Raw genomic sequence first — 13,664 nt, forward strand, 5'->3', positions numbered from 1 at the left:
CTTTCTTTTAGGATACTTACTGTCCTGTTTTCTTCTTTTTTTTTTTTTTTTTTTTTTTTTTTTTTTTTTTTTTTTTGTTAGAAAGTACAAGTACTGAAAGTATCTTATAGGATTACCATTGAGAAAAACGCGTTTTTTAATCATAAAATGTTTCTAATTCCATTTGAAATTCTCTATAAATTGTAATATTTTATAAATATATATATGTATATTTTTTTATTGTAACAATTATCTTTCGTTTTCCCTTCCTTCTCGTTTTACTTTCTTTTTTTTTTAGATATGACTCGGTCTTATGTGACCAATACTGAAGAAGTTTTTGGAAAAGTAAACAAGAGTTTTTGCTCCTTTGCTTATAAGGTGTTTCTTCGAGTTTTACGTCCATTGGCGTAATAGTACGAATATATTCGAGATATATTGTATATTGATGGAAATTATTTAGAAACATATCATATTGTATGAATATATATGAACCTTGTTACGTTTGCCACTGAGCACTACATCTATATATTATGATTTCGTTTGTACGACGCAGCTGTCAATTCTGTTTGTTTTTTTTTTTCATGCTTTGTCTACACGTAGTTTTGAAGATTAAGAAGAAATTTTGGGCAGCACGACCGTCAGTTGCCGTCAGTCGTTGCAAGTAGGAAGATGAGGATGATTGACGAAAGAGACGATTACTAAACTGCTACGCAACCAATAATTTATTTATTGGTGAGAAATATCTGGAAGGTTATACTATTTTCTCACTAGTACTTTACTCAAATTAAAAGATCAAATACTTTCTCACTAGTTACTATTATTCACGTAGTACGTGAGTACAATTTATCTCGTTGCCGATGTCGAAGCTTCGTCGTTTTCTTAAAAACAGGTAATAGCGACATTTTTTTTTTTAAATTAGAAATTCTCAATATATTCATTAATAATCGAATATGCGCTTTTTACGGTATAGTGTTTGCAAGTTGAAATAATTTCACGTTCGAAAAAAACGTGAGAAAATAAAATTTATGTTCGGTCGTGTCCACGGTAAACTATTGCGTCATACTTTTTCTCGAATTTTCGTCAATTATCTTTGCAATGTATAAATTTCTCGTATGTTTTTATTCTCGTCAAGGTAATAATTTATTGTTTTATCAATAGTACTTTGCATTATATTTAATTTTTGTATATTTTAATTTATGTGAGCACAAATATGTAATATCCATATACTCATCAATTATACATATATGCGTTCATATATTTATAATACATGCATATATGTATGTCTTTACAATTTCGTATATAATTTCGTATACTCTTATTTTAATTAACAGAACTTATTTATTTTATGTTATTATATATAAAATTTATGAATCGACGAAGGTCATCATACAATACGGTGAAGATCGTTTTTTGTTTTTTTTTGTATATAGCTAAAGTAAATAAAGCTTGTTATTAAAAATTTTCAAGGTAATTTGAAAGTAAGAACGTACGTTAAGACGGATATTCTTTCTATTGTTTTATTTTATGTATGTTCCAGAAAAATTTATTTTCGTGCGAGAACGCGTAAAGATGACGCTCATACAAAAGTTAAAATGAAGGTGACTTCTCTTAAAATAACACGATATCTGCTTGCTATACATTGTTATGTCGCATCGGTAAATAGTAAATTTTTTTATTATAACTGTTTTTAATTTTACCTTATTTTATTTAAAAATAATTAACTAATATTTTAATTATTAATAAATAATAGCTATCATAATAAACGTTAGTATGAAATTTCATTATAAAATACAAACCGTACAAATTTTTAATATTTTTTAGGAAATAAATGCAATTCTCTTGTCTTGTCTTGCCTACAAAGTCTGTATATAATGTAAGTGTTTTATTTATTTATTATTTTTAGCTTTTCATTAGTAGACTTGATCCCTATATTTTATTTAAGCTAAATTGACTATATATTAGAATGTAATACAGCTTATTTATCTATTCAATAAATATATATATATACGCATTTGTGCATGCATGCACTATTCATTGGGTCAATAATTTTAAACATTTCATCAGTGGTTCAAATAAATGCATAAATACATATAATAAAATACTAGTACATAATATAAGTGATGCAGTTCTGCTTAATTATTTATACTGATTAATGTATTCATATGCATTGATTATTCAAACACTTACAGTTAATTAATAAAAATACTGACTAAATAAATAGAAGTAAAAGAAACGTTACTTTTATTCTATTTAACATTACTTTAATCTTCTAAATGTTCTTTATATCTAGATATCTTCTTTAAAACCAATCAAGGTTATTGTGTGTGTATATATGTTATTTTATTTTTTATAATTTTAATCAAAAGGACAATTTTGTTAATTTTATATAATTTATGAAATAATATAATGTTATTTTCATAACATTCAAATAACAGATTATAAACATAATATTTTTCAGGAAACAGTACATGCAGTCTGAGCTGTGATCTCTTCATATCAAAAGATTTTATATAAAAGGCAAAGTCAAGGAGGATGTCAAATTTTGAGGGGTATTGTCAGAGAGATCCATTCAACTTTATAAATTCAAATTAAATTATATTTGATATTCAATGTTAAATTTAAAATAGTAACATCATATATAGATAACCACATCAAATATTTATATGAAAGTGTATATTCTATATGCACTTCTATTCAAAGATAACAATTTTCGATACATCTATATCGACAGAGTTTGACATCTATTGCTCTATCTGCAATTTTATAAAAGATTTCATCAAGTTTTGCATATCATTGATAAAGTATTCAGTGTCTTACAAAAAAAATCAAGTATTCTTATCGATTTAAAAAAATCTACAGTTTAGTATAATACTCAAAATATATGTACATCATGTAAGTGTCTGTGTAAAATTCTTATATTTGATCAAAATAATATAAATACAAATAATTATATTATAAGAATAGAAGCTAAATTGCTATTGATATTAATTTAGATTTAATAATATTGTTAGTTACATAAATTACTTATACCAATAATTTTATTAATTAACTTAATAATTGGTAATTTACTTAGTACTTTAGCTATTACTATTCAAGTAAAAAGTTTAATTCTATTAATATTATTAATATTAACAAAATATGAAATATTTAATTTTTTTATCAAATAATAAACAAACAAAAATTGATATTTTTCAGGACAACGTTCATGCACAGTCCTTTGTCTTCCACTTAGCATATTTTGTCTGTGAAGTCTTCATGATGTAAGTATTATGTTATATATTCATATTAAGATTTTTTTTTATTTGAGTGAATTGGGTTTCTAAATTTTATGATAACCAAATTGAATATATAGTAAAATGTGTAAAATGGAGATGTCTTATATTACACTAATGTAAACAACATAAATCTTTATCCGATATATATATATATATATATATATATATATATATATATATAATATCTTTATTTAATTTAAGTATCTTTTATATATATTATAAAGATATTGTAAATATAAATGATATATTAATTTTCGAGTATTATACAAATATTAGAAAAGTTGCTTTTATTGTATTTAATGTTACTTTAATTTTTTTAAAGATTATTTAGATCTACATATCTTCTTTTTGGGAAGAATCTTGATTATTGTGTGTGTATGTGTGTGTTTATTATTTTATTGCTTACAATTCTAATGAAAAGCTGAATTAATTTTATTATTTTTTATTAATTTTATAATAATTAATAAGATAATATTAAATGTGTGATTTTATTATAAAATAGCAAACTGTTAACATTATTAATATTTTTCTGAGAATTATAAATGCAGTCTGAACTATGACGAGTAATTGTCGTTCCAAAAGAATTTGTGTAGATTTTATATCTTATTTCATTTATTAGAATCAATGTATCATGGGAGATTATCAGAAACATAATACTGTTATGGAAGAATACTGATAATTATATGTTTAAATTTTATTGTTAATATAATTTTACAATTTTTTTTATTACTATAAATTTAATACAATTTTTTTTCATTCTTTTTCAGATCATCATTACTTTCTCAAATGAATCTATTACGATTTGAACCAATTTCGTCTTCATCATATTTCGATATCAATGTATTACATGTGAGATTTACTACGGATCAATTAACTTCTTTCTTTATTGACCTACGACATGGAGGAGTGTTTAGGAGCTACTAGAACATCTTAAGTAGTGAGTAAACAGATTTAAGTATTCATCATGGCGAGGACGAAAGGTCCGAATCGATACAAACTACTGGTTGTAATTTTTTCAGTAAATTATTGACGAACATAATCATGAGTAATTCGTCTTCTTGATTTACTCACATGTAGTACAATTTTAATTTTATCATTATTTATTTATTGTATATATCTAATTAGTTCAGGATAGGGTCTTCTTGTTTTATCGGTTCGAGTTGTTTAATTAACATTGCAATTAATTAATGCTTCTTTTTGCGTTATTATTCATGCATCTGCCCATGTTTTATTCTATAGGTGAAAAACATTTAATATGGATTTAATTTTAAATTGGTGCTCATTTTCGTGATTATCATTGTATTATTCATCATGATTATAAATAATATCCTTAAGTGTCTAATCAGTTATAAATGAAAATGTGCGATTGAAATGTTTTTCTTTTTTTTTTTTGTATTTATATAAATAATACGTATTCCAAACACAAACGTCCAACATATGAAAAAGATATTTTTTATTCCATTTAATCGTTTTTTTTTGTACATTCAATCTCATTTATCATCATATCGCTTTTATTAACATTTCCTGTTTAAGAAATTATAATCTATCATGCAAGCTGATTTGCGGATAACCTTTTGTACTTGGTGATGATTTTTTATATAATCATCGGTAGAATACAGTAAGCGTAGGCCGATGTTTGACTTTAATACGATAGTATCGAAAGGGTTAAGGCTGCTCATCCAATATCATTCGAGAAGTATGCAACTTTAGCGATGGGTATGGAATTAAAAAGGCATTAGAAGAACGCTGTTCCTTCTCTGGATTCATCGTATCAGTTTATATATCTGTATAGGAACGTTATATTCCTCGCGTCATCGGCGCATCAGAATTGAAAAATTGACCTGACAACGAGACATCAGATACAATGTGTGACGAACAGATGGTTCGATGTGAATACGTAAGAAAAAAGAAACGTGTGATCTCTAGATAAACGTTGATACTCTCTAGATACTTGATTGCATTACTTTTCTTCCATTTATCTAAAACAATTCATTATTTAATAAACTGATAGTAATATTAGTTTAAAGAAACTAATAGATATATTTATGTATCGTTAGAAAAAGTATTACGATTTATCGTTCTTCATTTATCTTGCTACATTACTCTTAGTGCCTAAAACAATCCGTTATAATAATTGCTGCGTTATAAAAATCATGAGGGCGTAACAACGACAACGCGTTTGACCGCGTTTCTCGCAACTGAACAGCGATGCTGTTTATTTTCTCATATAGAATCTATCCACCTCTCTTCTCAATAGTCAGAGTGACAGACCTACTGGTTGTAGTGAATAAGAATGATGGCACAAGGCTCGGAAGTTGTCAAAGGTTTTCGCCAAAATACCAATTGCCGCGTTTCCGTAAATTAATGGAAGAACGGGAGAACAATACTTTGAAGGATTCCGTGGAGCTTATAAGGTAGATGCGCGATAAAATGAATATGAATTAAAGTTATAATAATATATTTCTAAGTAAAGAAATATAGTTGTTGCGAGTTGTGCATTTCGTTGTGTTTTGTTACTTGCGTCGGCGGCCTCTGAGAAAGGTATGATCCATAATGTTTATCAAGATTCTCGAATGTCTTGATGATTTAGATGATACTTCTGATTGAGACATAACCAGTGATGTTAATAAGGCTCAGTTGTCTTACACAGTAAATGCTTTGATGCGACTGATTTTTGATTTCTTTCGAACTATCCGCAAAGGCAATGGAAATGGAAAGGGAGGAATTTGACTAAAAAGTATCTGGAAAGAGAAGATAATATTCTTATTGGTCGTGGACATATCAGGATAGTTCATTCGAAATTTATAAACAATCTCATGTGTAGTCCTTTGTTCTGATGACAGTATGGGCCCATGAATGTTGTATTGATATTTGAAGGGTAGGTGCCAGATGAACTCATGATGATTCGTTTTATCTAGAAGTCTACTTTATTATTTATTTATTGCCCAGTTCGACACATTATGGAAGACTATATGCGAGACCGAAAATACCTAAGCTCGGATAAAGATGGCAATGTGTTTTTCATCTATGCGTTTTCTTAGCAAGTATCCAACGATTTCCTAAGGGTAGATATTTTAGATAATATATGGCCATTAGGAGAAAGTACTGGGAATTACCGAGGATACGCACGTGTAGGTCAACAATAATAAACTCATAATAATATTATTTATGAAAATAATATATACATCTTCTGTTGTTCTTGTAAAATCTTGCAAAAAAATCTCTTGTAAAATCTTTAGAATGTAGTAGATGTGTACAAGATGTGTTCTTTGTTTTCTCGTGGTTAAATAGAAAATATTAAAACGTGAAAAAGTAATTTACCACTTCATTTAAAATTACTTTGAAGAATATTAATTAGTTAAAAAATTGTAATGAATTAACTTTTTGACTTCGGCACCCTCTCGTATGAAACCATCGCACATCAGTTGCACCGATTGGCTATTACACATCGTTATGCTTCTTGAAAATACATATTTCGTTCGGATAGGTTTTGTTTAGAAAAGAAATATAAACGTAATTAAATATAATGAGAAAAATTCGAAATTGATAATGAAGAATAAATTTTTCTAATTTCAACATTATAATAAAGATAATGTAAATTATTTAATAATCAACATATGAATGATACGTTCTAAAGCATGAATTAATTTTTGATCTGATGTGTGTTTATAGAAAACATATGCATTTCAAATATTTATATCTAATAAGTGAAAAAAGAATTTTTTAAATCAGTTTTGTCAACAATAACCATAAAACGATTATTATATTGTACGTCAGCTTTTTTACCGGTAGTTTTATTCAATAATGAATTTTCTGTGTCTACGATATTAGCGTAATGCAAACTCGTCAACTTCCAAACTGCTCTTTTATTTTGTCATTTTATACATTAATTTTATACATAAATTTTTATTCGATCCTAATGGTATTTCATCTTTTTGTAATTTATCTTGCATAACTGGCATATTTTTGCAGTCCTTTTTTACTGTACTACAAGCATTTGTTTGGTTTAAATTTAATATGGTAAAATTAGAGTTGTGTACAAATTATCGAATATAAACTATGAACTTTTTTGAAATAATTTTTCATTATAATCATTACTATATTACCAGATTTATACAAATTTTTTTGACATACAGCAATTTCTGTTTCAAAACTTGAATATATAAGCATATCTAAAATATATGCAGTTTTACAAACACATGCAATGAATGTCTTCATGCCAAATTGATTGTCTTTGAATGAAATAAATTGTTTAACACGTTGAATGCTGCGTTAGTATTACATGATTGATCCAAAGTGCCAACATGAATCTATTATTCTACGATACATATTGTGTTGAAATATTATCTACAACGTAAGTTGAGGTATATTCATATTTAATGAATTTATTTTACTGAGAATTTTTATTATTGTAGTAGCGATCATAGTATTACAAAATTTATAAGTATTGACATTTATTCTAATTATGTGCTTGATTCGTGAATTGGAAGATTTTGAGCTTTACGAGAATAGATATTTTCGCGCAGAGAATATTCGTGATAAAAAACCGTAAGTTCCGGAAACTTTCCGGAATCAAAAGCAATTATTTTTAAAAATCTTATAATTTCAAATTTTCTATTCCTTCGGGATCCAAAAAATAGAGCAGTACCACTATCTCCGTCTAATATGTAAAAGACATCTTTATATAATCATTAGTTTTTTAACTTTGGCATTCCATTACTGAAATGTATGAAAGTAATTTTCTTATCTTTAGTTTTCTTTATCGATGTCAGATTATTCAAAGAAACTGGGCATTTTACTACGGCAACGAAATTAGGCAACCAATTATCTCATCGGGAGAAGCCCCTAAGAACGTTTCATTATTACATACAACTCGTACTTGGTGGATAATTGATTGATTATTCATTCGTTTTTCAATTCATCACTTGGTGTAGAATATTTATGTTGCGCTTCTAAAATGCATTTTAACTCACGAAGTAGGTTTTGAGTTTTACGAGAATAGACGATATCGGACAGGAGGTATTTGTGCTTAAAAATTTTTTTTTCTTTCTCTTTTTGGGATCAAAAATGATTCTTTTTAAAAGCCCAGATGTATACAATTTTCTAATCTATTTGAGATCTAAAGAATGAGGTAGCATTACTGTCTCTGACTAATATGTAGCAAATTCTGAGCTTGAAATTATCAGAAAGTAACTTTATTGACAGATCATTCAAAGAAACTGAGCATTTAACTTTTGCGAGATAATCAGGATCAATTATCTCATCGAAAGAAGCCTTCAAGAACGGTTCATTATTATACAAAATGAAATTATAACTTCGAACATAGCATACGCACTCGGTGGTATATTTAATTAATTACTAATGTCAATCATTTCCTAATTTATTATTCTTGGTATTTCCGTACTTGGTTTAGAATATTTATGTTGCACTTTTAAAATTTATTTTGACTGGAGAATTGGAAGGTTTTGAGCTTTACGAAAATAGATTGTTTTGGACAGAAGGCATTCGTGATTAAAAACTGTATGTTTTCTTTTTTTTTTTGGTAGCATAAGAAATTACTTAAAAAAAAACTTCCATTTTCCGAATTAAATTTTTCTTTTCTTTTGAGGTCCGAACAATGAAGGAGCAACATTGTCTTTGGCTAATGTGTAAAAAATTCTGGACTTGATATAATTATCAGTCTTCTAACTTTGGTACTTCATTTTTGAGGCGTGTATATATATATATATATATATATATATATATGTATGTGTATATATTGGTAGACATAATTTTTGCAAAGAGAATAACATTTTTCAAAAATCAAGCTCCTTTATCTGGTCACAGTGTTCGCTTCTTTCTGTTTCTTTTTCTGTTTGCTTGCCTTCTGCGAAATCATATTATTTGTTATTTCCAAATAGCTGTTCGACTTCTAATAATCCCTTCTTCCTTGCGAACATTGACTCCTTAAATTATTAGTTTTTCCGCAACTCCAGCATTGCGGAATATCATCCTCTATCCTTGAATTATGGATTCACCCTTTTGTCACATCCTGATTCTTGTCTTCTTAACATCGGACATTTGATGTTTCTTTTCGTTTCTAAAAATAGAATCATTGATTAATATGTTTTTCAATAACTTATGTAATACTGAGTCTAAAATAATACTTAGTCTAAAACACTCAGAGATAGTCAAAGCCATATTCTTTTTGAGATGAGGATCTGGAATGGCTTCGATAAAGTGTTGACAAGTCTTTTTGATCTTATGTCTGCTACGGATAAACTTTTAGAATTAAAGACCCTATGTTATTAGCGATCTCTTGTAAAATCTCCTTCTGTTTTTGTTCATAGTGCTCTAATTTATAACAATTAATTCCCTTCGTCGATTCATTATGAAAAAATAATTTTAAACGCAATATTAAAGTATAGTGATCGAACCGTTTAAATTGATTGATAGTGTGTCGCTTAAACAGTGTCTTTTTTCACAATTTCAACATTGAATATGATTCATGAATCCATGAATATTGACAATTTTTTTTCTATCAGTTTCTCTTTTTTGTAGATCTTTCTTTTCCTATTTCTTTGTCAAAAAAAGGGGTCTTTTTATCCTTTCCGGAGATTTTTTTCTCTCAATAATCTCGATGATTCATTTATTATCGCATTACATATCGTAACAATCTTTTAATGTCAAATTAAAAAGAAATGGCATTACATATAAGTTTTTATTGCCTTCTAACAATATTTGTTGAAATTATCGTTTTTCGTACAAACTTATTTTCCTAATCATATTCTGATTCATAAGTAGTGACAATGAAGTTACATTTGCTAGAAAATTCGTAATGCGAAAAATTTCATTTGTTAACACGTTGATTGTCTCGGTGGTATGTGATTGCAGATAGTTCGTTTTCTAGCTTCACGGAGGGTATTGACGAATATGCTTAGAATAATAAAAATACTTTCGTAGCGTTTTGAGCAAAACAAATAATTTCGACGTGGCTGTCACGTGTTAATCTATTCAATTCCGTTACGTAATGGAAAATTATCTACAATAGTATTAGCAACACTTTTCCTTTCCTTCTCGTTTTTTTTTTACATCAAGGATAAAGTCAAAAAAATACCACGCTTTTGTTTTTCATTATACTTAAATGTGTGACTTCAAAGTTACATGACATTATAGAGGATTAACCTCGTCATCGCCGGTAATCTGATTAAATATCTCTTTTTTGAATATATATATAAAATTAATAAGGCTATATCTTGTATCGTTATACATTTGTCTTTTTCTTTTTTTTTTTATTTAACGCTGGCAATTGGTTCACGGATACGCATGACAAAAGCGTATATAATAATCCATTGCGAATTGTAGAGGCATAACAGTGTCTCACGTCAAGAATTCTTTCTTTATATATTTTGAGTATATAATGATTCTTTTTATAAACAGTAGTTATACGGATATATATAATAATTTTGTTTCATGATAATTTTTTACAGAACGATATATTTCAGGACAATATGGGATGTATAGTGCAACAAAACATTGCTTATCCCTACAAGTAGTTTCATTTCGTTTTTTGTTTTTAGCATATATTTTATATCTTCTGAGGATTTTTTTTTATTTTTAGTATATGGTATATTCCTTAAAAAATGTGCTCCTTGCATTATTTGTAAACAAAGTGATGTATTATCAGTAGGTATTCTTTTCTGATAATCAGGAATATAATCAGGAAATGAACAGTTTGATAATCGGGAATATAAACATTTTGATAATCAAGAATATAAACAGTTTCACTCGTAACTTTCAAAAAGATTATTTTTGTTATTCTACTAAATTTTGTTATTCGACAAATATAGGTAATAAAACAAATGTCATATCTATTAAATAGAAACATATTTTTTTATAACTTTCAGCAAATTTTTTTATCATTGAAAAAGAACGTAACCTAACTATTTTGTAAATCGATTCTACTCATGTTATCATTATAATTTAATATTATATTACATATTAGGTTTAGTAACCTAATGTGTTATTTGGCTTATTATTTTTCCATCTTTTCTACTTTAATCATTTCAATTTTGTTATGCTTTGTGGACAATATATATATATATCTTTCCACTTTACAGAAAACAATTCTTTCAAGAATATAAAAGAATTGTATCTTCCTAGAACATGCAATAACATTTTAGTTTAAAATCTATTTAATTTTATTGCTGTGAATTCTTTTGGTATATTTTTTCTGTTCAATCTAACTGTTGCTGTAGTATTAATTTTTGTAGTATGTAATTTTCAATACAGGTTTAATGAAAAGTATCAATTATTTAAGAACATTATGTCCGTAACTCATTACTGGTGTGCACAATGTAATCACGACATTTTCTGATACATTAATATCCAAATTTTTTACTATGTCTTGTCTCGTGTATTTCTTAAATTTGATACAATATTATAGTTTAGATTAGAAGCTATAGCTTATGATATTTTACATCAAAATATGCTCTTTTTGATGGATTGAATTGCTAGCACAATAGATAATCTTTATATAATACTTCATTTAAGAATTCATCTAATGATATGTTATTCTTTGGAGTATAAATATATTCAAACTTTTCATTTAGATAGTTGATTATGTTTTTTAATTTACATTTATGATTAGTTTTATTTGTCATTTTATTATCAGTGAAATATAAGAAGTGAGTCAATTGCACAAATTGCTAAAATGGCATTATTTTTCAAAATATTACGATTCAATCATATTTGCAAAATTTTGCAAAGCAAAATTTGCTTTCATTTCACCTGTATTGATATCTCCCCAATTGTCTTCACATTTTGTACATTTGCGAGTTTCATTACATATTGTCTAATTCTTATAACGATTAGTTACAAGAATTTTCCAAAAGTCTTCCATTTGTATTTTATTTACCATTTATAAGGATGTGATATCTTGTCCTAGTGATTAATTTATTCCAGAAATTCTAGACTATTACCATATTATGTTATCATTTTCTATGTCCTTTCATATTCATTCTTTAGATATAGATTACTAAATCATATGTAATCAGAACTATTCTTTTTGCTGTAGGCGAAGCTAGATTATTGTTTTCACAATCTTGAATAAAGTTGGAATGAACATTTTAGTTATTAGCCATTTTGAAAAAATTATTTCACATTTTTATTATTGATAAATATTTAAAGTTAGTATCATTATTGATTATAGGAACATATACAAGTATGTGTATATAGATTTTTTTTGCATCCATATTTATATCAAGAAAAAACTGAAAATAATTTTAATGTATTTATTTAGTGTCGGTTCCAAAATTGTTATACTTTTTTTTTATGTACGTGTGAGTATTTAAAATTGCTATTATTACTTATTTAATATGCATGCAATTTATGTAGATATGTTTCTGGCTAGAAACTGTATGTTTATTCACATTTATAAATAACAAAGAGACCAGAATTTTTACAAGGACACTATTTATTTTATTACTTGAAAAATTGTTTTACGTTTTCCTTAAGGTACATAAAAGTAATTTTATTATTAATTAAATAAACACATTTGTGCGTAACTTTCTCTATTACTAGCGTTTTCTTCTAGTGGAGAATATATAGGAGAAGACAATGAAAATTCTAATCCCTTAGAATGCCCTTAATGAATGCCGTTCGGTCGCAGCATTCACGTGTATGCTATCATTACATAGCGTGAATGCATCATCCCCGTATACTAGTGGCAGCTGAATGCACATATCCTGTGTCGGTCAAAGACAACTTTCTAAAATTACTGTCTTACTGTCAATCTGACACAGTGTGGTTGTTAATTATAATTACTCTTTCTGTGTAGATACAGAAGAGTAGTGTGCATTTGTGATTCCATGATACGGGTGAACTGCATCAGGGAGTACTCCTTGTGTAATGATGTTGGCCTGTATGCCTCAAAGAGGACTTTGCTGGAATGATTGCGGAGGATTTTAATGATTAATAAGAATTTTACATTACTCTAGTCCTTTCTTCTCGAGATAGAATATTTTTATACAAATTCACCCTCACATAACAGAAAACATATATAATATACGCACATATGTATATCCATAAATAGATACAAAAAGGAAAAAAAGATAATATTTGCTATGAAACTGTTTGGTATCATTCCGAAATTTGTTGAAATTTTCTTTATTGACTAGTATGTGATTAAATTAATAATACATATACATATTTCTATCTAATAGATATATTTGTACCAATATTCATATTAAATTAGTGTATTTGTGTATGCATACGTACATCTTTCTTTCTTTCTCTTGTAAGTATATGTATATTTTCAAAAAAATTAAAGAAAATTTCTCAAATTAAACAATCTAGTGTACTTTTATAAATGTGCATTTCTGTGTGAATGTATTTCATTAGTATCTCAGACTATTGAAATGGTGGTGGTAT

At 27.1% G+C, this 13,664-nt stretch overlaps 1 long non-coding RNA gene across 5 annotated transcripts; it reads left to right on the top strand.

The window, feature by feature from the left end:
- The first annotated feature begins 318 nt into the window (after positions 1-318).
- Positions 319-13,259, top strand: LOC122635374. 5 transcript variants are annotated; one of them, XR_006328654.1, is made up of 7 exons: positions 319-711; positions 791-868; positions 1,517-1,634; positions 1,801-1,852; positions 2,438-2,871; positions 3,175-3,239; positions 4,022-4,293. It is a non-coding gene; the product is annotated as an uncharacterized LOC122635374 (long non-coding RNA). The 5 variants fall into 5 exon arrangements; XR_006328653.1 differs by adding an exon at positions 13,072-13,259 and having other exon boundaries at positions 350-868; positions 4,022-4,191; XR_006328652.1 differs by having other exon boundaries at positions 324-868.
- Positions 13,260-13,664: the final 405 nt, after the last annotated feature.

Source organism: Vespula pensylvanica, chromosome 18 (assembly GCF_014466175.1).
Source record: "Vespula pensylvanica isolate Volc-1 chromosome 18, ASM1446617v1, whole genome shotgun sequence".
NCBI classification, from domain to species: domain Eukaryota; kingdom Metazoa; phylum Arthropoda; class Insecta; order Hymenoptera; family Vespidae; genus Vespula; species Vespula pensylvanica.